The following is a 25,342-nucleotide window of genomic DNA, read 5'->3' as shown; positions in this document are numbered from 1 at the left end:
TGCAGTTGATGTGTTGTCCATTATGAGCTGGAGATATGTGTCTCATGTTTCATGTGTCTCATGAAGTCCCAGGGGTGGTTGATTAATCTGATCTATCTGGATGTAGGTCTCCATCTGACGTTGGGCAAGTCTACAAGTTCAGTCTGTGTTCAGCAGCTGGGTGGTAGAGTCCTTCGGGTTTTATCTGGAGTCAGGTCTTGGCATCATAGGCCCAGATCTGAGCTCTGAAGCATGGTCCTCCTGGCTACTCTGAAATGACTGGAGTTTTGTTTTGCACTAAGTGTTGGAAGAGAGGTGATGGAGCCCACATGTCTGTGAAAGCTTCAAATACTCACTCCAGACTGGACCTGTGCGCAGAGTAGAGGGACTCTTTCCAAAAGAAAATTTCCCCAGTAGGCCTGACGCTTGGATTGTTTTCTCTCTTCCTCTACAAAGAGAAAGATAGATATCTCTCCACCCTGTGCTCCTTAGAGCTGGGGGAGGTGTCAAGCAGGCCATTCTTCCCTCCTTTATTTCATCAACAAGACTTGTTTATTATTATCACAAGATGAGGCACTGCACAGTCTCTCACTTGGATTGTACAGAAAGAAGGCGAGGAAGAGATAGATAAAGATATCTTCCATCTACTGGTACACTCCCAAAATGGCCACAACAGCCAGGACTGGGCCAGGCCAAAACGAGGAGCCAGGAGCTTCATTCAGGTCTCTCACATAGGTGCAGGGGCTCAAGCATTTGGACCACCTTCTACTGCTTTCCCAGGTGCATTAACAGGCGATTGGATCAGACACAGAGCAACCAGATTCAAACTGGTTATTGGGATAGTAGCATTGCAGGCAGTGGCTTAACTTGTTATACCACAATGCCGACTCCTTTTTCAATGGATTTTGATAACTTGTTAGTATGTGTCTTGGTGAAAATTTTTTATGTTCAACCTAGTTAAAATTATGCTGAAAAATTCTTATTTTTAAATATTTATTTATTTATTTGAAAGAATTACACACAGAGAGAAGGCGAGGCAGAGAGAGGGAGGTCTTCCATCCACTAGTTCACTTCCCAGTTGGCCACAATGGCTGGAGTTGTGCCAGTCCGAAGCCAGGAGCCAGGAGCTTCCTCCAGGTCTCCCACATGGGTGCAAGGACCCAAGCACTTGGGCCATCTTCTACTGCTTTCCAAGACCATAGCAGAGAGCTGGATTGGAAGTGGAGTAGTCGGGACTGGAACTGGCATTTATATGGGATGCCAGCACTGCAGGGGGCAGCTTTACCTGCTATGCCACAGTGCGAGCTCCTGAAAAAAATTCTGATTTGGAGTGTTTTCTGTCAATATTTTTTTCATCCAATAATGTACATATTGAAAACCAGAGTCAAGAGAGAGAGAGAGAGAGAGAGAAGGACATTTCCACTTTCCATAGAGCAGTGTGCTAAAATGTACAATGTTGTACATCTTTTCCCAATCTAGTACAGCCGAGCATATGACTTATATCTGTGTGCTGTCTATGAAGGCTGTCATAGACCTTCTGCAGGAGAGCACATTTTACCTCTTATGAGGGAGCATAGATGCCACCTAAGGGAAAGTGAGGGACACAAGCACTAGCGAAGGGGGTTTTAAAGATTGCTAAGGCTTGTGCCAGGTAGTTGACGGGGACTGTTCATATGAAGCCCTCCACATGACTCATTGTTAGGGTTCCTGGTGAAACTCATTTATTGGATGCTAAGATGAGCCCCCACACCTTTACCATGCTTCTACCTGTGATCCACTCGGTGTTCTGAGTGGAGTAAGATAGGCCTGAGTGTCTTAGGAAGCATCCTGCAAGACTTGGGAAGCCAGACATTCATGTCTATTTCACTTTCACCCTAGTAGACGTCATGGGCTAATGGCTGTCTGTTGGCAGTGAGCTATGCTACTTTGAGGGAGGCATTATATCAATAAAGTGAAACTATTGTTCTGACTCCTTTCAATATAGCTATTTTTGGATTTTTGCTCCATTGTGGTGCTAGAACCTTCCTGCTGATCTATCAGCTCCCCATAAAGATATTATTATTAGCCTCCAGTGAGGATTAAAATCAGTGTTTCTAGGGAGTTTAAAGGCATAAACTGTTTGAATTATATTATTATCTTTCTGTCACTCTTCAAGGTTTATATAACTCCAAATCCAGTGAAAAATATAGGAAGTGAAAAATGGATAAAATAATTAATAACACAAAAGACACATGTAGAAGTTCCAAGATACATGACAGAGGAGTTCTCAAATTAGAGAATTGAGAAAATGAGAGGGATGAAAAAATAAACTTATCCACCGACAAAAATTGAACTGAAAAGATGACCAAGTGCTAACTGTCTTAACTTAAACAAAATTTTCAAATAATATCCAGGAATTTTTTGCAAAATTTAGTACAAAAAGTGAAAGAAGATAAAAAAAGAAATTACCTAATAAAGAACTTTTAAGAGGATACTTCAAAAATATTGTGGAAAATGGAATTGAAAGATAAATTTTAATCGGTGCATGGGGATTTTTTTAGTAACACATTTTCCTTGAACTCTTTAAACAGTGCTTATATCTATTCCTTTAATGCTCTTTCCAGCTCCTATAAGTTTTTGTATTTACTGTTCCTTCCCCCTTGATATGGTATAACAGTATCTCTTCATGTGTTTGATTCAGTCTCATCCTTCTGTTATCAGTATAAAAGCCATTTATTCAGAGAGATCCTCCTTAAAAAAAAAGTTTACTTATTTATTTGAAAGAGTTACAGAAACAGAGGGAGAGACAGAGATGGAGAGAGATCTTCCATCTACTGGTTAACTCCCCAAGTGGCCACAGTGCCCAGGGCTGAGCCAGGCTGAAGCCAATTGCTAGGAGTTTGATTTGGTCTCCTATCTGGGTGGCAGGGGCCCAGGTACACGAGACAACTTCCACTGCTTTTCTCAGGCCATTACAAGAGAGCTGGATTGGAAGTGGAGGAGCTCGGACTCCAACCAGAGCCCATATGAGATGTTGGAGTTGCAGGTGGTGACTTTGCCCACTATGCCACACCACCCAAAGAGGTCCCTTCTTGTACCCTCTCTAAATAGCTTGACTGTTACTAGCCGGTAATGGACACCTATTTATTTGCTTCTAACACGTACCAAAAATTCTAATTATGTTATTTTGTTTATTTATTTCTCTCTTGCTTTAGAAGATACGCTCCATGAGGAGAGGATATGGTGCTCCTTCGCCTATTATATTTCCTGGTTCAGAGCACTACATTTTTGCAATAAACGAGATAAAAAGAATCCATAGGAACTCAGATTTCTCTTGGCTACACTTCATTCAAACAATGCTTTCTTCTCATTTATTGAGCAAGTATTTATGAGGTCCTATATGTACCAAGTATTGTTCTTGGCACTAGTAATATAGTATATGCTTTATCTTCTGCCCTGAAAATCAATGAAATTGCAATTTACTGCCAGAAATTCTCTATGTTCTTGAACTTAAGTAGCATCTACTCTGATTGAATCTCTTGGGCAATGTTTTTCATTGTATCTCAAGTTGTTTGTGGTTAAAATGTATATATTCCAATTTACTTAATTATTTTTCCAATTTACACTTGATGTAAAGACATTTAAATGTGAGTGTTTAAAGAAGCATGAGATTCTACAGAAATTTGAATTCACACCATTTGGACAATTCTAAATGCATGTATGCTTAGTTAAACTTCCTTGGTTAGTATTTTCATGTGAGCAACAGTCCATCTGGAGAACATGTCTTATACTGTACAGTTCTGCATGGTTTATAATGTGCTAAATCTGAGTGACTTCATGACGTAGAAATCACAATATAACAATGATCATACAAATCAATTGTATTCCTTCTTTAAAAAGATTTATCTTATTTATTTGAAAGGCAGTGTTACAGAGAGAGAAATGGAGAGAAAGAGAGAGATAGAGAGAGGAAGGGATCTTCCTTCCACTGGTTCACATGCCAAATGGCTGCAATGACCATAGCTGGGCCAGGACAAAACCAGGAGCCAGGAACTTCATCTATGTCTCCCACATGGTTGCATAGGCCCAAAGACTTGGGCCATCTTCCACAGCTTTCCCAGGATCATTTGCACAGAGATGTATCAGAAGTGGAGCAGCTGGGACTTGATTTGGTGCCCATATAGGATGCTGTCATGGCAAGTGGTGGCTTAGCCTGTTGCACCACAACACCAGCCCCAGCACTTGCATTCTTTTTTTTTTTTTTTTTAATTTTTTTGACAGGCAGAGTGGACAGTGAGAGAGAGAGACAGAGAGAAAGGTCTTCCTTTTGCCGTTGGTTCACCCTCCAATGGCCGCCACGGTAGCGCGCTGCGGCCGGCGCACCGCACTGTTCCGATGGCAGGAGCCAGGTGCTTATTCTGGTCTCCCATGGGGTGCAGGGCCCAAGAACTTGGGCCATCCTCCACTGCACTCCCTGGCCACAGCAGAGAGCTGGCCTGGAAGAGGGGCAACCGGGACAAGATCAGTGCCCCGACCGGGACTAGAACCCGGTGTGCCGGCGCCGCAAGGCGGAGGATTAGCCTAGTGAGCCACGGCGCCGGCCAGCACTTGCATTCTTAACACAGTCTTGAGCTTGAACTACTTGTGATTTCATGATTTTTCTCCTGTATACATATTAATTTGACCTTCTCTTAGGTATTCCATATTATTTTCTGATCTTATTCTTCCATTATTTAGTTGCAACTTTCTGTTTCTCTCTGAATTTGTGACCTTTGATTTCCCTGGGAAGCATGGTGTCTGATCTCTGTACTGTCTACAGGCTTATTTGTGAGTCTGGATTGACAGGGATTGTTCTAGCCGCCTGAGTATAATACAAGCACATTAAAAATTTTATTGGATTACTGAAGTCCTTTAAATATCAGAAACATTTTGGTGAGGGGAAGCTTGGAAGTGAAGGACAATCGATAGCATCCTTCTTGACCCATTCTGTGGATTGCATTGTTATAAAACCTGGTATACACTGTCAGTTGCTTCTGGTTATGAAAACCTGCTGTAGCCAGTTAACTCAAGGGGTGTGCCCTAGTGGAACACTTAGATACAATCTTCTGTCCTCAGAAAAGGTCATTGTTTTTTATTTTGGCTTTGAAACAGTAAGTTGCCCAAACATCACAGCCGGCCTTGACAGGTCAAAATGTTGGAAGCAAAAACTGCAATCCCATGAGTTGTGGTTCTTAGCCAAGTGAAAAACTGGAAAAGCAAACCTATCTTCCATTCTCACTCTTCATTTAATATGCCTCCTCTCCACTTTGCCATTCTTCTTTTTTAAGAACTATTTTATTTATTTTGAAAGACAGAGAAGTTACAGAGAGAAGTAGAGCCAGAGAGAGGTCTTCCATTCTGCTGGTTCACTCCCCAAATGACCACAATGGTCAGACTGTGCCAAGCTGAAGCCAGGAAACAGGAGCTTCTTCCGGGTCTCCCACATGGGTTCAGGGGCCCTAGGACTTGGGCCATCTTCCGCTACTTTCCCAGGCCACAGCAGAGAGCTGGATTGGAAGTGGAGCATCCGGGTCTTGAACTGGCTACCATATGGGATACCGGTGCTGCAGGCTTTAACTCACTGTGCCACAGCGCCGGCCCCAAGTTTGCTATTCTTTTTTGAGTATTGACCTTTTTGAGTTATGTTTGGCTTTTTCTCAACTTTCCCCCTTTTGAAGCCCATTAATCACCCAGTCCAGTCAGTTATTTCTAGTCTGTTCATTAGATTATGTACCATCCTGCATGAGGCTATTACCACCTCCCTAGCTGCAGTCCCTCTGCACACTAGCTCTCCTTGGTGTATGGCTCTGCTCATTTTTGTCCAGTCCCACGGGACATCAACTAGGGCCAAGCACCTAGAAGGAGGAATGAAAGGGACAGGAGACACAAGGAAGGCAGCAAGACAAGAGTTCTGATCAAGCTGCAAAGTTTATTTTTTACACAGGGGTTTATATACTTCTTAGGGGAAGCAGTAGGGGGTGGGAAAGAGGAGCTGTTTCAGGATCTGTTCAGGGTTGAAGGTCAGGTGGCAGGCATAGTTATCGCAAGCAGGCACATGTTATCTTAACTGCAGGATGTTCTTTAGTTATCGCAGAGTGTTTCAGCCCTCAGGGCAAGAGGCTATGCAGGCACCTTTCCACACCTAGAGCTGTTAGGGAGGGGGAGAGTGTCCCCAACATCTTTGTCTTGTATTTTCTTTTCAAACTAATTTTAATATTCCCATTGAAGCATCCACTACCTTATGTAAGCATTGGCAAGAGCCCTTTTATTTTTCTTTTTGAATGTTCATTCAGCCTGGACTTCAAGTATTTCTCCCATCTAGATCCTTCTTACCTGTGTTTTATCTACACATAGTGATACATTATTGAATTAAGGAATCAGATGATCAAGGTTAAAATGATTACTGTGTGAAATTGAGAAATTTATTGAACTACAAGTTCCTTGGTTTCCTCATTTGCAAATTTAGTATGAATACACCTTGATACCATTGTGAAGATTAAAGAAGGTGATATATAAAAATGAAGCAGCAGTTTATAGTATATGGTAAATTTCTAATTGATGATGATGATCATTATAATACTGCCACCACTTGTCTTCAAATAAGCTTTGCTTTTACATTCATTATTTTTATTGAGTTGTTTTTATTTTTACTTTAAAAATGGTCTATTTCTTTGGTGTCACTTTCCCAGGAAAAGAAACTAACCTAGTTTCAACTATATCTTTAAGAAGACTCAGAATCGTTTGACACTACTGGAGGGTAGTTTTAGACAACAATTAGTCACAGGTATATATATGGTTTGTCACTCGAACAGTTCCAGTTAAGTAAATTGCTATATCAGATCATTGTTTGATGGCATTTCTAATATATTATTTCATAGGCAAAGCTATTTACTGCCTGTGGAATTCCCTTAATAACTGATACTATTTGGATGATCAATTCAATTAAATAAATGAGATGTAGAAATGATTTTGAAATATGAGAATGTCCCTATAAGATCATGGTTGGAGTACTCACTGAACAGGATTTGCTAATTTGTATCCCTTAAAATACAGCCTGTGAAGAAAACCAGTCATAATACATTAAACATGCTGAGTTCAATGAATATTGGAAAAGTGAACATGATGTTCTTGAATGAGGACTTGACTTGAATAAGATGGCTGTAACCCTGGCTTTGCCATTAGGATGTCAGAATTTATGCTTGCATTGTGGTATAGTGGGTAAAGCCACTACCTGCAATGCTTGCATCCCATATGGATTCTAGTTCAAGACCTGACTACCTCACTTCCAATACAGCTCCCTGCTAACATGCCTGGGAAAGAAGCAAAAGATGGTTCAAAGGATTGGGCCCCTGCCACCCATGTGGGAGACCCAGAAGAAGCCTCTGGCTCCTGGCTTCAGTTTGGCACAGTCTGGCCATTGTGGCTATTTGGGGATTGAACCCGCATATAGATTCTCTCTCTCTCTTGCTCTCTGACTCTGTCTCTCTCTCTCTCTTTTCCTCCTCCCCCTTCCCCTTCATCCCCCTCCCTTTCCCTCCACCTCCTCCTCTCCCTCCTTCCCTCTTCCTCCTTCCCTCCCCCTCCCCCTCCTTCTCCTCCTACTTCTTCTCCTCTCTGTGTAACTCTTTAAAATAAATAAATAAATAAATCTTTGGGGAAACCAGAAGTCAGAATTGTTAGTTCTTTCTCTCTGTAATTTTTAGTTTCATAAGTTATAAAAGGTTGGAATTGTCTTAGAATATACCAAAATATTCTTTCAGCCCTAATATTTACTCATATAAACTTTGAACACTCAAGTTTTAGCTGTATATTTAATTTTAATAAGAAATGTTTGAAATATAGAAGTAGTCACACTAATTGAGGTCAAGACTTTGAGATTGATTTCTAAGTAAGATTATGCCTGTTTTATTTTATTTTATTTCAAAGTCAGAGTTACACAGAAAAAGGAGAGGCAGAGAGAGAGGGAGAGGGGGAGAAAGAGAGAGAGAGAGAGAGAGAGAGAGAGGTCTTCCATCCGCTGATTCACTCCCCAATTGGCTGCAACGGCCATAGCTGCACCAATCAGAAGCCAGGAGACATGAGATTCTTCTGGGTCTCCCACGTGAGTGCAGGGGTCCAAGCAGTTGGGCCATCTTCTACTGCTTTCCTAGGCCATAGCAGAGAGCTGGACTGGAAGTGGAGCAGCCAGGGGTTAAACTGGCGCCCATATGGGATGTCGGCACCGCAGGCAGCGGCTTTACCCATTACACCACAGCGTCGGCCCCAAAGCTTAGGCTTTCTAAATAATTTTATGATCACAAATAAAAAAGTCAAACATGATAATACAATATTAGTGCCAACCAAATTATATTTATAGAGAGATTTAAGGACCATACCTTCTTTTATTTATTTTTTTTCATTCAAGAATACTTATTAAGCACATATATCATATTACACATAGTGCTGCATGCTGAGATAAAATTACGAACAAGACAAACACATTTAATCACAGAATTTATAATCCACTAAGAGATACAAAAATAAAAATAGATATATAATTACAAATTCAATAAGTGAAAAAGGCAACATCTGGTATGCCAAATCCTTTCACATATGTTCTTTCATTGCATCATCCTCAAATCTTTGTAAGGTATGAATTATTACTCATGTTGCCTCATGAAGTGGCATGATTGGGACTGCTTTTACAACACACATGAAATGACTTTTGATTGATACAAGAGAGTTAATAATGCTTCAAAGACATAAAATATTGAAGAAAATTTTTTAAAAAAATTATTTATTTGAAAGAGAGAGAGACATCTTTCAACTGCTGGTTCACTCCCGAAATGGCCACAATAGCCAGGTCTGGACCAAGCTGAAGTCAGGAGGCAGAAACTCCATCATGGTCTGCTATATAGATGGCAGAGACCAAAACACTTGGGGCATCTTTAAATGCCTTCACAGGAGCATCAGCAGGAATATGTATCAGAAGTGGAGCACCAGGAACTCAATCCAGCACTCCAATTTGGGATGCCAGCATCGCAAGCAGAGGCTTAACCTTCTGTGCTACAATGCCAATTCCAGGAGATTTTTGAATTGAGTATTTTGATGCACAATCCTTCATCAGATCGTTTGGATTTTCCAGTATATTTTAAATACTTGTATTTTTCCATTTCTAGGGTGGCAGCACTTAACCTGGTAAACCACTGATTATTGAATCTTACCTGCTATTGTTTGAATGATAGTGTCTCCTCCAAAATTCATGTTGAAATATAATTTTTAGGGTGACATTATTAAGTAACATGGTATTTGTGAGGTGAATATCTCATGAGTGTCCTGCCCTCACAAATGGATTAGTGCTCTTATAAAGCAGATAGAGAAAACTAACTAGGTCTCTTTTGCAATTCTGCCTTCTATCATGTGGGGATGCATCAAAAAGATGCCAGTTTGCAAGTGTAGCATAACCATTACCAGACATTGAATATGCTAATGCCTTAATCTTGGACTTCTAAATTCCAGAAGAGTGATACATAAATGTATCTTCTTTGTAAATAGCAAATATTTTGTTAATAGCCACTGTCCATATTTGTAACCTCAAGTAAAATATCACAGCTTAGAAAATATCTATATAATCAGAAGAAATTTTGTCCTCACTACCCTTCTACAGAATATTATCTGGATGAATAATACTCATGGTATTTGGAGTTATGTTAAACTTGTTCTTGTCCCATGGATACCTAGACTCCAATTCCTTGCAAGGAAGGAATATGCTTCATGCTTCTCTCTGTATTACACATTGCATTTTTTAAGATTTATTTATTTAGTTGAAAGTCAGAGTTACCCAGAGAGAAGGAGAGGCAGAGAGAGAGGTCTTCCATCTGCTGGTTCACTCCCCAAGTGGACACAACAGCCAGAGCTGGGCCAATCTGAAGCCAGGAGCCAGGAGCCAGGAGCCAGGAGCTTCCTCTGGATCTCTCATGGAGGTGCAGGTGCCCAAAGACTTGAGCCATCTTCTACTGTTCTCCCAGGCTAAAGCAGAGAGCTGGATTGGAAGTGGAGCAGTCAGGACTCGAACCAGCACACATATAGGATGCTTGCCCTGAAGGTGGCGGCTTTACCCACTACACCAAAGAGCCAGCCCACCACACATTGCATTTTAAAAATAGTAGCTTTTCACTTCCAGACCCAGGACAGGCAGGGCCTGCACTACACCCCTCAGGAAGCAGCTATAGAAGATATGATGATTCTACACCCTTCAACATCCCTTAAGATTAAGGGTCTGGGTCTCTGAGTGGGGAATGATGTAGGCAGGCAGATGGGATAAAAATTGATTAGATTTGTGAGCTGGGAGACCATGTCTTCACCACGTCCCTGTGTGATCTCACACCCCTACCTCATCCCATCTGTACACCCAACTGCCAATCAGGCTACATAACCACTCCCATTTGGAGTGGATAAAAGGCCTGGAGCTCGGTGGACCCTTCCCTTTTGTTGCCCTCATTGCCCTTACTGCCTGTGCCTTCAGGGCACATGGTCTTCAGGCTGCTTGCTCCCTGCTTTCCTGCCTGCAGGCTTGCTGCACGTGGCTTGCTCCTGGCCTGCTCTCTGCTTGGTATGGACCCAGCTTGATTTCTAGACTTCCCTTTCTCCCCTAAATAAAGCCATCACTCTCCTATGCATTTCTCTCACTGAATAAAACCCTTGAAAACTTTTTTAAAAAGTAGCTTCTCAGTAAAGTACATGTTCACTTAATTGTAAACAAATGCTCTAATGTGATACAGATACTGTTGGGCATTTTCATGTTTTGTAGAATATTGATTTTCATTCTTGCCTTCTGTACTTTTAGCATCTGTTCTTCAGTAAAAGAAAAAAGTGTATCAGGACAAAGTATGGCTGGATAAACAATCACTGCAAATGTGACCAAAATTCCAAATCTACATACTAGGCAAAAGCAAAGATGCAGTCCTGGAGATGCTGGGGCCCTGCTAGAACAGAAAGACCATGTGGAGCTTATTTAACCTGCAGATCTGATCTGAGGATGGAAGACCCTATAGATAATATAGAAATAAAACATTTAAAATTACAACTCAGGTACTCTACTACTCAGCCACAGTGCTAGCATTTGTTAAAAATGAAATAAAACTGGAGCACAGAGGACTCTGCTTGCTTTAATTACACAAAAATGATATTATGTTTCTTTGTAATGGCAATGACAAGGGCTGTAAACAATCATCGAATCCCAAAATGTCCATTTGACTCCAATACATTACACTTTAGGTACTCTATTAGTTACCTTGGATCAAGGAAAACATATGGTAGCTGTCTTTTTGAGACTGGCTTATTTCACCAAATATAATGGTTTCCAGTTGTGTTTCTAGTTTTGTTGAAAAATACAGGCTTTAATTTTTTTTTACAGCTGAGTAGTACTCCATAGTGTGTGTATACATATATATATATATATATCTCATAATTTCTTTATCCAGCCAACAGTTGATGGGCATTTGGGTTGATTATATATCTTAGTTCTTAGTTATTGTGAATTGTGTTGCAATGAATATGGGGATACAGATAACTCTTTCATATGTTGATTTCTGGTTTGGGTAAATTCCGAGGAATAGGATGGCTGGATTATATGGTAGGTTTATATTCAGATTTCTAAAGTATCTCCATACTGTCTTCCATTGTGTCTGCACCAGTTTACATTACTCCCACTATATGTTAGGATATCTTTTTCTCCCACATTCTCGCCTGAAATGCTGTTTGTTGATTTCTGTATGATAGTCATTCTACTTGGAGTGAGGTGAAACCTCACTGTGGTTTTGATTTGCATTTGTCTGATGGCTAGTGATCCTGAGCATTTTTTCATGTGTCTGTTGGCCATTTGAATTTCTGCTCTTGAAAAATGCCTGTTCAAGTACTTTAATGTTGTTAAAACAATAGTAATTCAGATTTTTTTTCTTAACTTCATACATATGAGGAAAAACATGCTGTATTTAACAGACAAAGGGATTGATGATCAGAAAAAAATTAGCAGCATGCCTAAGATCATTTCAAAAATTGGTTAGATCGTCATGACTTTGACATGGTCTGACTCCATAGTTTGCGACCCTAATCACAGAGTTGCATTATCTTGAAGATGAGGAAGAAAGCTATGTATGATTTTACTTGAGAATTGTGAATAGATGATCCAATTAAGGTCTTGTCCATGGCAATGTTTTGAGGAAGAATACATTTAATTCAGTTTGGCCAGAGCATTTGATATAAATAGGGTATAATATGTGATGGGAATGGGAGAGTATACTGGGTATATATTGTAAATGTGCTTCAAAGTGAAACTAAGGACTTCTTAGAAAAAATTCATAGATGTATAAACTAATTTTGTTTTTATTTCTCTTACTTTACTCACTCTTTTTTTTTTTACAGGCAGAGTTAGACAGTGAGAGAGAGAGAGACAGAGAGAAAAGTCTTCCTTTCCGTTAGTTCACTCCCCAAATGGTCACTGTGGCTTGCACGCTGTGCCGATCCGAAGCCAGAAGCCAGGTGCTTCCTCCTGGTCTCCCATGAAGGTGCAGGGCCCAAGCACTTGGGCCATCCTCCACTGCAATCCAGGGCCACAGCAGAGAGCTGGACTGCAAGAGGGGCAACCGGGACAGAATCCAGCGCCCCAACCGGGACTAGAACCTGGGGTGCTGGCTCTGCAGGTGGAGGATTAGCCAAGTGAGCCGTGGCGCTGACCTACTTTACTCACTCTTAATGAGCATCAGTCAAATCCCTATTGACTTTTGAAAGATTTCTTTATTTGAAAGGCAGAATGACAGAGAAAGATGGAGAGGTAGAGTGAGAAAGAGATCTTAAATCCACTGGTTCACTCCTCAAATGCCCACAACAGCAGAGGCTGAACCAGACCAGAGCCAGGAGCCAGGAACTCCATTCTGCTCTCCCACATCAGTATAGAGGCTCAAGTCCTGAGACCATCATCTGCTGCTTTTCCAGGCACACTAACAGGGAGCTGGATTGGAATTGGAGCAGCAATATCATTGCTCTGATATTGGATGCCAATGTCATAAATAGTGACCTAACCTGCTGTGCCATACTGCCAGCCTAAAAACTCCCTTGATTTGACATTTGAAATAAAATATCATAATCCACCAAACTCTGACTCACTTCAACACCAAATACCCAGCTGTCTTATGTATTGTGAAGCTGGAGAACCCAGCAGAACTAAAAGTGTATGTATAGACAGGGGTTGAACACAAGACAGTTTCTAGAATCTTTTTCCATGCCTTTCAAACAGAATTCCAATTAATCCCAGAATGCTATATAGCTAAAGTTCATGTCAAGAAGTCTAAAGAAATACTGGCTGATTTGCATGGAAATTACTGTATATTTTGGTTTTAAATGCTAGCTTCTTTTGTAGGTACCCACATTTTTCTTAAATGCATTCCAGGAAAGTCTGATGAATCTTATTATATGGTGCAAACAACATTAGAAAACAATTAGAAATACTCTCAATAGTAGTATGTCTGTCATCATCAAGGTTATGAATCTATGCTCCAAAGTATGCCTTGATTTTTGTGAATGAATGAACTCTCAGTAGGGATATTGTGATGCTTTTACTGAGATATTTCTCTTATGTATTTATAACATAGTTTCACATATTATATATCCATAAAATTGTATCAATATCTCATTGACTTATTTGTCACCACAAAGATGTATTTGTTATGTAGAATACTTATCCAATTCTAAAATGTGTTGCTATAAATAACCCATTGCCATCTGTTTCTCTGGATTCCTTTTTTTTAAGATTTTATTTATTTATTTGAGAAGTAGAGTTACAGACAGTAAGAGGGAGAGGAGAAAGGTCTTCCTTCCAATAGTTCGCTCCCTAAATAGCCACGATGGCCGGAGCTCTGCCAATCCGAAGCCAGGGTCCAGGAGCCTCTTCTAGGTCTCCCACACAGGTGTAGGGGCCCAAGGACTTGGGCCATCTTCCACTGTTTTCCCAGGCCATAGCAGAGAGCTGGATTGGAAGAGTAGCAGGTGGGACTAGAACTGGTGCCCATATGGGATGCTGGAACCACAGGCGGAGGATTAACTTATTGCACCACAGCACCAACCTCCTGGATTCATTTTATACTCTAAAAATTCTACACCCACCCACTAGTCATGAAGATCTGAAAAGATTTCTGAACTTCCATATATGCTAAATTATAACATGTAAACAGTTGATGACATTAGCAGACCTAAAACAGAGCACTGGACTAGGAAGAAGAGCAGTAGGAAATCCTGGGTGAACCATGATTTACTACCTAGTTGACTTTGGACAAATGTTGCAGAATCTCTCAACCATATTTTCTCTACTTGAAAAGAAAAATAACCAGCTTAAATCTCTGTGGATTCGGTGACTTTTATTAAAGGTGATAATGATAAAATTTCAAACTCTCAAGATATTAAATAATTGCAAGTTATTATTATCATATTTAGATGTTAATAAAATTTAACATAGTATGTTTAGAAAGCTTAGATAGATAGAAGTCAAGACATTCTTCCAAAAGTTCTTTTAAAAAATCAAGAGATGGTCAAGTGACTGTTTCTCAATGTGGTTATACATAAATTAATTTCATTAAATATTTACTGAGCATATACTGTCCATTAATGCATTTAATATCTATTTTCTGCCAAACATTGATTTTGATGTTGATGATAAGGCAGTGAAAAAAATCAGAGGTCTGTGTTCTCATGTGGTATCTGGGGAGATGTGCCAAAAGAAAACTGACAATAAACAACATAAATAATAGAGAAGTTAGCCATATTTCACTGTCTCTAAGATGGCACAGATTCTATGGCATTCTATTGTTTTATGTACGACTAAGATCAAAACAAACAAGCAAAAAGTCATTGGCAAGTAACTATGACACACTATTGGTTGCAAAATATGTTCCAATATCAGAGACAGAAAATGTGAAAAAACATTATATCTTGGTACCAGTGAATTATAGGAGAAAATTAGTAGGTCATCAATAATAGGAAAAGAAAGAAGTATGTAAAAATGTAGTCTGGAGGAGGTTGTTATGTTGCAGCAATGAATAGGTTTGTCTGTATATCTTAGGGTTGTTATAACAAATTGCCATGAACAGATGGCTTAAAACTATGTCACCTTATTCTATCACTTATCTGGAGGCTAGACGTCCAAAATCAAGATATCGACATGGATATGCAACCTGCAACTTCTAAAGTCTCTAAGAAAGAATCCATCCTTGCCTGTTTCTAGCTTCTGACAACACCCAGCAATCCTTGCTGTTATTTGTCTTGCAGTGGCATTATTCCAGTGTTAGACTCTATGTAACCTTCTCTGTATGTCTCCTCTTTTTTAAAGATAATCATTCATTGGATTTAGGACACTATCTCATCCAGCATGGGCTCTTGTGAACTTACTACACCAGCAAAGACCCTATTTCTAAAGAAGATCATAAACTGAGGTTTCTGCTGAACATAAATTTTGGGGAGAGACTTCAAATTTTTTGTGTTGTTAAAAAATAAATCTGATAAATAGATACCAGCCATGTTAAGAAAGTGTGGGGCATGAGCCTGGCCAGGCCAGGCCAGGCCGGGCCAGGCCCGGGTGCCCCCGCCCGAGCTGCGCGGAACGAAGCCACGCGGAGCCAAGTAAGATGGCGCCCAGAGGAAGTAAGATGGGCGGAATCCAAAGTTGTTTACCACTAAAACTAATTGGCTGCGCAACAACAAGGGAGGTAACAAAACTAGTAACAAGTGTATAGACATAGGGCTAGTCCTATAGAAATCCCCCCATAAGGTGATTTTTTTAAGTGATTGGTTGGTCCTTAGCCCTGCCCCAATGACTCTGCAGTGTTGTGTTATAAAAGGTACTATTATGCAGAAGGTGACTGAGTCCTTGCTAGACTTGGCTCCCCGCTGCGTCTGATTGTCTCCAGGACCAGGAGGCTGGGGAACGGGCGAGCGGCGCGCTTACCTTTCCTCGGACCCAGTCCATCCTTGTACGGGTGGACTAAGACCCAACATCTGGCGCCCAACGTGCGGCATGAACAGTTACTTTTCGGCCGAGGCTAAGCGGTCTCTCAGGGTAAGTGAAAACCTTAGTATGGTTTATGCAGTTTCGTCCCAAAAGGACCTGGCCTTAAAGGCCTTAGGCTATATGTTAAAAAGTGTCTGGGTAGCTGTCATAATCTTGGCCCTTTGGATTCAGACGGCCAATCTCTTTTCTTGGAACACTTGGTTATGGGTGGAAAAACTCACCCTTAAGAGGGAGAGACACTTTGATACCGCCCTTAAAGCATCCTTCCGCCCAGACGCTATAACCCTAGCTTCGGAGGGCGAGAGAGAGAAAGAGGAAGTGCAGGACTTGGGAGAGCCTAAAGCCTCAGAGGAAGATGGCGGGGAGAGAAAATGGGCTAAGTTTGATCAGGAATGCAGAGAGCCTGTGGAGGCACGAACTGTTGAGGTAAAAACGAAAGTAAAAATCGTCCCGCCTAGCCCATCCACCCTAGAAGGGCAGGGACCACCCCCATACCTCCCCGGGCAGAGGTGGCCTCCCCCTATGTAGAGCCACGGAGGGAGCTTTGTGATCTGGGCACTTATGATTGCCCAGGAGGGGAGAGGAGAAATGAGGCGACCTTTGCGGAAGCTTATCCGGTGGACATAAAGCAGCATAGGGAAGTGAACTCTGGGCCAGGGAACCTGCTGCCTCAGGCCTACCCTGTTAATTTAGCTCCAGGCAGCAACAGAGCTCTGGAGTGGTATCCCTGGGAAGCGAAGGACTTAAAGGAGCTTCGCAAGGCAGTGGCAGAAGACGGGCCAAATTCCCCCTGGGCCCAAACCCTGTTACAAGATATAGCCTATCACCCATGCGTCCCCAAGGACTGGTTGGACGTGGCCAAGGCAGTCCTCACAAGTTCACAGTTCATAAAGTGGTGCGCCTTCTTTAAGGAGGAGTGCCGGGTGAGAGCCGAAGCTAACCGAGCAGCCCAGCCAGCTATCCCTATTACATATGCTATGCTGGCTGGGACGGGGAAGGGTTCTCTAAGGGGATCCAGCAAGCTGCACTACCTGCTCCATACCGTGAACAAGTGAGGCAGGCAGGACTTAATGCCTGGTACAAGCTGGATGAGGGGCCCACAGAATCTCCCATCGCAGGGGTGCGACAAAAGCCAGGAGAGTCATTGCCAAATTTTGTAGCTAGGGTCGAACACAGTCTCCGTCGTAAGTTGCCAGCTGGGGACCTTTGGGATCAGTTTGTTAAAATGCTTGTTTGGGAAGGAATGAATGCTAATCATCTGAAGGCCTGCGCTGGCCTGAGGGAGGCTCATAAATCCCCAGAGGCAGTTAAAATTAAGGTGGAGCTTTCAGGTGTGGCGGCAACCCCTAAAAGCCCAACACTGCCTCAACGCACTGCGCCTCCAATTCCGCCCATGTGGCCACCCCTTTATGGTTATTCCCCTCCCTTGAATCGCCCGCCGCCATCTTGTAAACAGCGTGCCTACCCAACCCCATGGCCAGTCCTGCTAGGCCCCGATGTGCACAGTCTTCCCTGTAAATGGGGGACCATGGCTTTTCTCTGCACTCTCTTCCAGTCAGTGTAGCCTGTTGCACCCTTGCAGGCCACAGCCAGATACCCTAGGGAGACTAGTCCTTGGACTGCTTTTTTCCTCTCCATTTACAATTCAATGCTGTCCTCACTAGGAGGGGGAAGAAAAAATGCCTTTGGCTACCACTGGCCTTACCTAAAGGAACAAAAACCTTCATCCATTAACCCTTTCCAACCTAATGAGTCTTTATTTGCAGTTAATAAAACTTTTTCTCCAGCACTACGGAAGTCTCTCATTCCCTGCCGCTTTGTTTCAGATGTGTTTCCCTGTCCTAAGCAATGGGCTCCCATGCTGATGACCAGCTCTTTTCTGTGCTGCTGTAGTTAACTTGTCTAAGAGTTTGCACGTGTCTTGAAGGTTTCGTGTTTCATTGGATTTGTCTGTCTTTAATGTCTGAGTGATTACCTAACTCTGATCAGATCTACCCCACAGCTTTGGTTAAAATATTCAGGTTATACGTACTAGTTTTTGGCTAAGCGGTTGACTCTCTAACAGTTTAAATTCTCAAATGGAGTCTAACAACTTTGGGACTTCCAGTAGGATCCCTGGAACTCTCAAAGAATGGGACTCTAAATTTGTTAAAGTAACAACTGTTTGAGTCAATTCAAATTACGCAAAGTATATTAAAATGTTGTGAATAATGTCAGACCTGTGCTGTATTCATGTTTTTGCTTTCCAGCTAGAGTGGTCTTATAAAAGTGAGAGTAAATTCTGTGTATACAAGCCCTTATATTGTTAACTAAAGTAAGCCAATACAGATTGGTTCAGAGAATTAAGTTAATGCCAAAGCCCTTCGGTTTGCTTGGTAGCTCACTTGCTTGGTTTTATGCTTTAAACTTGTTTCTCTTAACGATGAAGATCTTTTCAAAGTTGTAAACGTGTACTAGTGTCCATGTTTGCTGTCCAGGAGGAGTTAATGGTGTGGTATTCATTAATAACTCAGTGTCTTATGTATTGTGTACTTTTCACATCTTAAATTCGATAAGAGAGACTGTTTGAGTTTGTTAGCATGTATTCTCATAGATTGTCCATACATGACAATTCAAGACTATGTAAAAGTAACTACAGGTATAAAGTTTCAGAAGGTGTGAGCAAGTCATGAAAGGTTTTAAAAGGTTTACAACTTTAAAATTGTTTACAGAGTTTTCTTTAAGTTATGTGCTAATGCCAAAATTACATTGACCTAAAGTTGAAGTAAAAAATGTGTACTAATGTTGGCAAATATCTGGAAATGGTTTCAATCGTAAATCTTAATCTGTTTTTGCAAAAACTATAGTGTCTCTTTTTAACAGTGTGCTTAATGGGTTACTCTGCCATTTCTAAAGTTAGGTCATGTAAGCTCTTTTTAGCTCTGTTAAAATAGTTCTGAGTTATGTGCGGATTTTGTGTGCTAACTCTTATGTTCAAGGTGTTTATTTCTGGTTTCCAAGGTAATCTAGTGTATACTGTCTCTGTTAAGTTCAGATTAATAAAAAACATTGTTAAATATCATTATAATTAGATCTGCTCTAAAAGTGTTAAGATCACCCTGTCTAATAAAGGGTTATCATTTCAGGATGTTAAAAAATTCTATTCTAACCAAATACTCTAAGTTCTCTTGGCACCTTTAACAAACTTTCTAAAAATCAAAGTTCTAAATTCTCTAAACTTTTGGTATCTCCAAAAGGGCCCCTGGAGATGTCAAAAAATATATCTCTCATCTTACAGAGATAATAACCAATTGAAATGTTTAAAAGTGCTGCCAAGATGTAAAATGATTCAACACTCTACTAAAATCCTTCACAACCCACAGAAACAGGCTATGGTGAAAAAAAACCATCAATGCCTCAAAAAAAAAAAAAAGGGGGGGGGGGAGTGGCTACCCCCCATCTACAGTTACACGAGGCCTTGTTTACTATCAATATTTTAAATTTTTCAAAAGGGTCAAGGGAGTCAAGGTTCCAAAAACATTGGGGACATTTAACCCCTAAACCTCAGAGAAGGAGAGACCCTCTCACTCGACTCTGGAGAGGGCCTGACCCGCTGATTCAGTTGGGAAGAGGATTTGGCTGTGTGTTCCCCATAGGGGAGTTGACTCCAATTTGAATACTGGCCAGAAATATCAGGCCTATGCCCGATGCAAGTAACAACCCACCCAGGGAGCAGTTTGCCCCTGAGGGAGATCCCCTTGTCTTTCCTCTTCCAGAAATGGATGGAGATCAAAATCCAAAGGCAGGCGATGATGTGGACACTACTCTTCGCTGTGATCCTGAAGTGCCCGGCCCAGTGACAGGGGATTCGATGACCCAAACGAGATCATCAAAACACTTCAGGAGGACCTGAAAAAGATGAAGAGAACTACAAAAAAGCCTCTTTTGGACGAGCCTTAATGGACTCTTTCCCTACCTCTTCTCTCTTCTTGGACTGCTTCTTGCCCTGCTTTTAATCCTTGCTATTGGCCCATGCATAATGAATAGGCTTAGGCAACAAGGGTAAGACAGGTTGAGGTTCATTACCAGAGGCTGCTAGCCACAGAGGGCTACGATCCCCTGAACTGGGAAAGCGCCCCCGGTGCTCTCCACATTACCAATGACGGGTAAGGGCAAGGACGGCTCGGGGCAACCTAAGACAGGGATCGCGTGCTAAAACAAAAAGGGGGAATCTGTGGGGCATGAGCCTGGCCAGGCCTGGCCAGGCCGGGCCAGGCCCGGGTGCCCCCGCCCGAGCTGCGCGGAACGAAGCCACGCGGAGCCAAGTAAGATGGCGCCCAGAGGAAGTAAGATGGGCGGAATCCAAAGTTGTTTACCACTAAAACTAATTGGCTGCGCAACAACAAGGGAGGTAACAAAACTAGTAACCAGTGTATAGACATAGGGCTAGTCCTATAGAAATCCCCCCATAAGGTGATTTTTTAAGTGATTGGTTGGTCCTTAGCCCTGCCCCAATGACTCTGCAGTGTTGTGTTATAAAAGGTACTATTATGCAGAAGGTGACTGAGTCCTTGCTAGACTTGGCTCCCCGCTGCGTCTGATTGTCTCCGGGACCAGGAGGCTGGGGAACGGGCGAGCGGCGCGCTTACCTTTCCTCGGACCCAGTCCATCCTTGTACGGGTGGACTAAGACCCAACAAGAAAGGTGAAAAAGAGATTCAATGCCAATGTTTCACAAGACTAGCTGAATTCCTATAATCTCTGAGGATTGTATGACTGATCCCTTCTTAAATTTTTGATCTAACTAATACTTATATTTACTGAAGCCATGGTGAATTAAAAACATATTAGTATTAAGGACCTTACAGTAGTCCCTTGTGGTCGGGATATCAAGTATGAGACAGGAAATGGAAATGACCCTGGAGAGGTAGGCATGGGCCAATTTGTGAAGAGTCTGTGTGCCATGTCAAGAAGCTTAGTTTTTTTTTTTTTTTTTTAACAGGCAGAGTTAGACAGTAAGAGAGAGAGACAGAGAGAAAGGTCTTCCTTCTGTTGGTTCACCCCCCAAATGGCCTCTACGGCCAGCACACTGTGCCGATCCGAATCCAGCAGCCAGGTGCTTCCACCTGGTCTCCCATGCGGGTGCAGGGCCCAAGCACTTGGGCCATCCTCCACTGCCTTCCCGGGCCACAGCAGAGAGCTGGACTGGAAGAGGAGCAACTGGGACAGAATCTGGCACCCCGACCAAGACTAGAACCCGGGGTGCCAGCGCCGCAGGTGGAGGATTAGCCTAGTGAGCCGAGGTGCCGGCCTAAGCTTAGTTTTGATATTTTGGATAATATGAAGCCATTAAAAAGTTTTAATCATGAATTCAGTGGTGATAAGACAAGAATTATACTTGAAAAATGGAATTGTGTTTATTGAATAAAGAACAAATGGAACACGGAAGATGCTATATATTATCCATCCTTCTGAAGGGAATATAGTCCTACCCAGAATCTTCTCTCAATTTTTTTTGCTGGTAATCAATATCCCTTTCAGGAAAATTATACATCTTAAAGTATTGACCTCTTTTTGGCTTATAATGACCATAAAATTTTATCCATGACAATTGTCTTTTTACTGGTTGTTTTACATTGGTCTTTCTTTCAGCAATGTATTTGAAATCTGCTGCTCAAAATATTTTTCTGTCTCAAAATACATTTTCTCTTCCCAAATGCCGATATCCACTGCTTATTAGCACCAAACAAAATTACATCTCATAGATTAATTGAAATGCTCAGATATTTTCCTCTCTGTGTTTTCTCATCTGGATACTTTATTTTTGTCACTGTCAAGAGTTCAGCAGTTTTGTGAACATGAGGTAAGTATTATCTCCTAAATATTACTCATTTAATATTTTATTTTTGTTGGAAACTTTAAACTTCCTATGTAAGTGATCATTTAGCTTTCATTCAATAGCTGCAAATATTCTCAAAATTTTAAAAAGTTGAAAAAATCTACTATATCAAGTAAATTTTAATTCATAATATTTGCACAACTAACCAATAAAGCTACATTTTTGTAATTACAAAATAATCAAAAATCAAAATAATAATACAATTAAACATGTCTTTATGGAGAAAAAGTGCACTTTAGTTATTATGTTAAGCCACAAGTACACAGACATTAATATGACAAAGACTCTGCTCTTCTCATGCTCATATATAATCTGGAACAACAATGCTTAAGCATAATAAATTTGGTAAGTACTAAACTATACTGGACACACACATATATTTATATTTACTGCATTATGAAAAAGAACAAGATGAGACTATGGAAATTGATTAATTCTGCTTGGAAATTTAATGTGTAACCAATTGATCTGAACTTTGAAATATGAGAAGATATCTAGGTAGCTGGGGATTTTATCATAAGTTACACTAAGTAGCTGAAATTAATTGTCAATTTCAATGAATAAAATTCAAAGTCCATAGACCTTGTATAACAAGAGATTAAATATTTCATATTTTATTAAAGTTTATTTTGACATCAAGATGTTAGAATGTCACATATATTGGAATTTCAACTAGGTTATCTTTGAGGATTCATTTTCAGGGCAGTACAAAACTATGTAGGAAATTCTGTAGCAATGCAGCTTTGAATTGTCTTCCTTGGTCATCAGTCATGGAAAAGGATAGCTGTTGTTCTATTGCATTTGTTCTTGTCAAGTCCAGTGACTCTGCTGCTTTCATACTATGATTGAGGTAAATGGATCAATGATTAATATCAAAGCATATAACCAGTTCTCTTCAAAATCTTTTTCTTTTCTCAAGACACAGCTAAGAAACAGAGCACCAGATCCTATCATCCATGGAACTCAAAGAACTTAACTTCCCGAAATTAACTCTTTTATCTTGTTATAAGACTTGAGAAATAGTTTCCTTAATAGACTTAATAGTTTATGAAATAAAAAATGAAATTTACTTGACAGTAAATTCTATTTTATGCTCAACCTCATTCCTCTCTTAAGGCAAGAAATAAGAATTTGATATCTGTTTGAATAAAAACAAAGGCAAGGAAGAAAATGTATAACACATTGATGAGAGAAATCAACACAAATAAATGAAAAGATACCTTGTATTTGTGTGTTGGAAGAATTAATATTGCTTAAATGTCCATGCTGCCGGAAACAATCTACGGATTGAACGCAATGCCCAGAAAAAATCCAATGTTATTTTTCACATATATAGGAAAACCACACATAGGCAAAGAAACATTGAACAAAAAGAAAAAGCTGTAGAGATTATATTCCTTGCTTCCAAAATATATTATAGCACTATTGTGCTCAAAACTGCAAAGAGCTGATATAAAAACAGATATACTCACCAGTGGAAAATTATAGAAATCCCAGAAATAGGCATGCAGGTGTATGGCCAACTGATTTTCAACAAAAGCACCAAGAACACAATGGGAAAAAAGATTATCTTTTTAATAAACTGTGCTTGGAAAACTGTATATGCACACGCAGAAGAATAAAATTTAACTTTTACATCCTATAAATATCAACTCAAAATGAATAAAGACTTGAATTTGTAAAACTACTAAAAAAACCTAAGAGAAAATATTGATGACACTGATTTCTTGGATAGAATTCCAAAAGTATAGGTAAAAAAAAAAAAAAAAAAAAAAAAAAAAAACAAACTAAGTAGGTGGAATTGTGTCAGATTAAAAATTTACTGTATAGCAGAGAAAACAATCAACCAAGTGAAGAGACAAGAAACAAATTATAAATTTGCAGAAAATATTTGCAAACAAATATCAAAAATCAAAAGAACTCAAATATCAAAAATCTATAAAGAATTCAAACTACTCAATAGAAAGAAAACAAGCTATTTAAAAATGAGCAAAGTTCCTGGACAGACATTTCTCAAAGCCATGCAAATAGCCAACAGATATACTTAAAATGATGTTCAATATCTCTAGTCATCAGAGAAATGTAGTTAAAACTACATTTATATAAAACTACATTTATAAAAACTACATTTATATAAAAAGGTCACTCCACACCTATCAACAGTGTGTATTTATCAGAAAGATAAAAGATAAGATGTCTGTGACTATGTGGAGGAAAGGGAACATTTGCACATTGTTAGAGGGAATGTAAATTAGTACAACCACTATGGAAAACAACATGGAGTTTTTTCAAAAACTTAAAGGCATTATTACCATCAATTGCATCTGTGAGTATATATAAAAAGGAATCAAAACCAGTATTGAAGATTGAAGAGTACTGATATCTAAGAAAGTATCTGTACAAGCATGTTCTTTGCAGCATTATTCATAATACTCAACTTGGTGTCTATTTCTAGAGGAATGGATAAAGAAATACTGTATATACTCAAAAAGGAATACTACTTAGATTTACAAATCCAAAGGAATTCTGTCACCTGTGACACAATATGGATGACCCTGGAGAGTGTTATGTTAAGTGAAATAAGCCAGGCACAGACAGACAAATAACATGCTCTTACTCATATGTGGAATCTACAAGCATTGAGCTCATAGAGTAGAATAATGGCTCCAAAGGCTGAGGGGGATTGGGAAAAGGAAAATATTGGTCAAAGGACACAAGATTCAATTAGACAGGAGGAATTAGTTTTAGTGATCAATCATAAACCTGCGGACCTTAGTTAATAATAATATATTACAGATATCAAAAGTGATAATACATTCTATTTTAAATGTTCTAACTATAGAAAAGTGAGCTGATGAATATATTATTTTATTTACTTTTTCTGCATTGTGTAGTGTATCAAAAGACCACATTATACCCCATAAATAAATACACTTATTATCAATTAAAACCTAAATGATTAGGAGACAGAGGGAAACAAGGGAAAAACATAATTTCAAAAATTCCCACTAAATTAAAATGTTTATTATTTACGTTATAGAAACATATTTTTATGTTTTTATAGAAACATAGAAATGAGACAGCCAATTACAACATTTTAACAAATGAGAGACACTATAACACATTTCCTCAGGAAAGGTGATCTGACAATTGCATAAAATGGGTGGGGAACTGAGAAAGTAGAAGCAAAGGATCAGATAAGAAGACACGAAGATAGCAATCCATTCACAGGAGGCCACAGGAGAGAATAAAGGAATTGGAGAATAGTGGTCCTGAAACTGGAAGATGAAGATATAAAGCACAGGGACCGGCACTCTGGTGTAGTGGATAAAGCCATCGTCTGCAGTGTCGGCATCCCATTGGTCTCCGGTTCAAGTCCCAGCTACTCCACTTCTGATCTAGCTCTCTGCTGTGGCCTAGGAAAGCAGTGGA

This window comes from Lepus europaeus, chromosome X, assembly GCF_033115175.1.
Source record: "Lepus europaeus isolate LE1 chromosome X, mLepTim1.pri, whole genome shotgun sequence".
NCBI lineage: Eukaryota > Metazoa > Chordata > Mammalia > Lagomorpha > Leporidae > Lepus > Lepus europaeus.
This window is presented reverse-complemented; position numbering follows the sequence as displayed.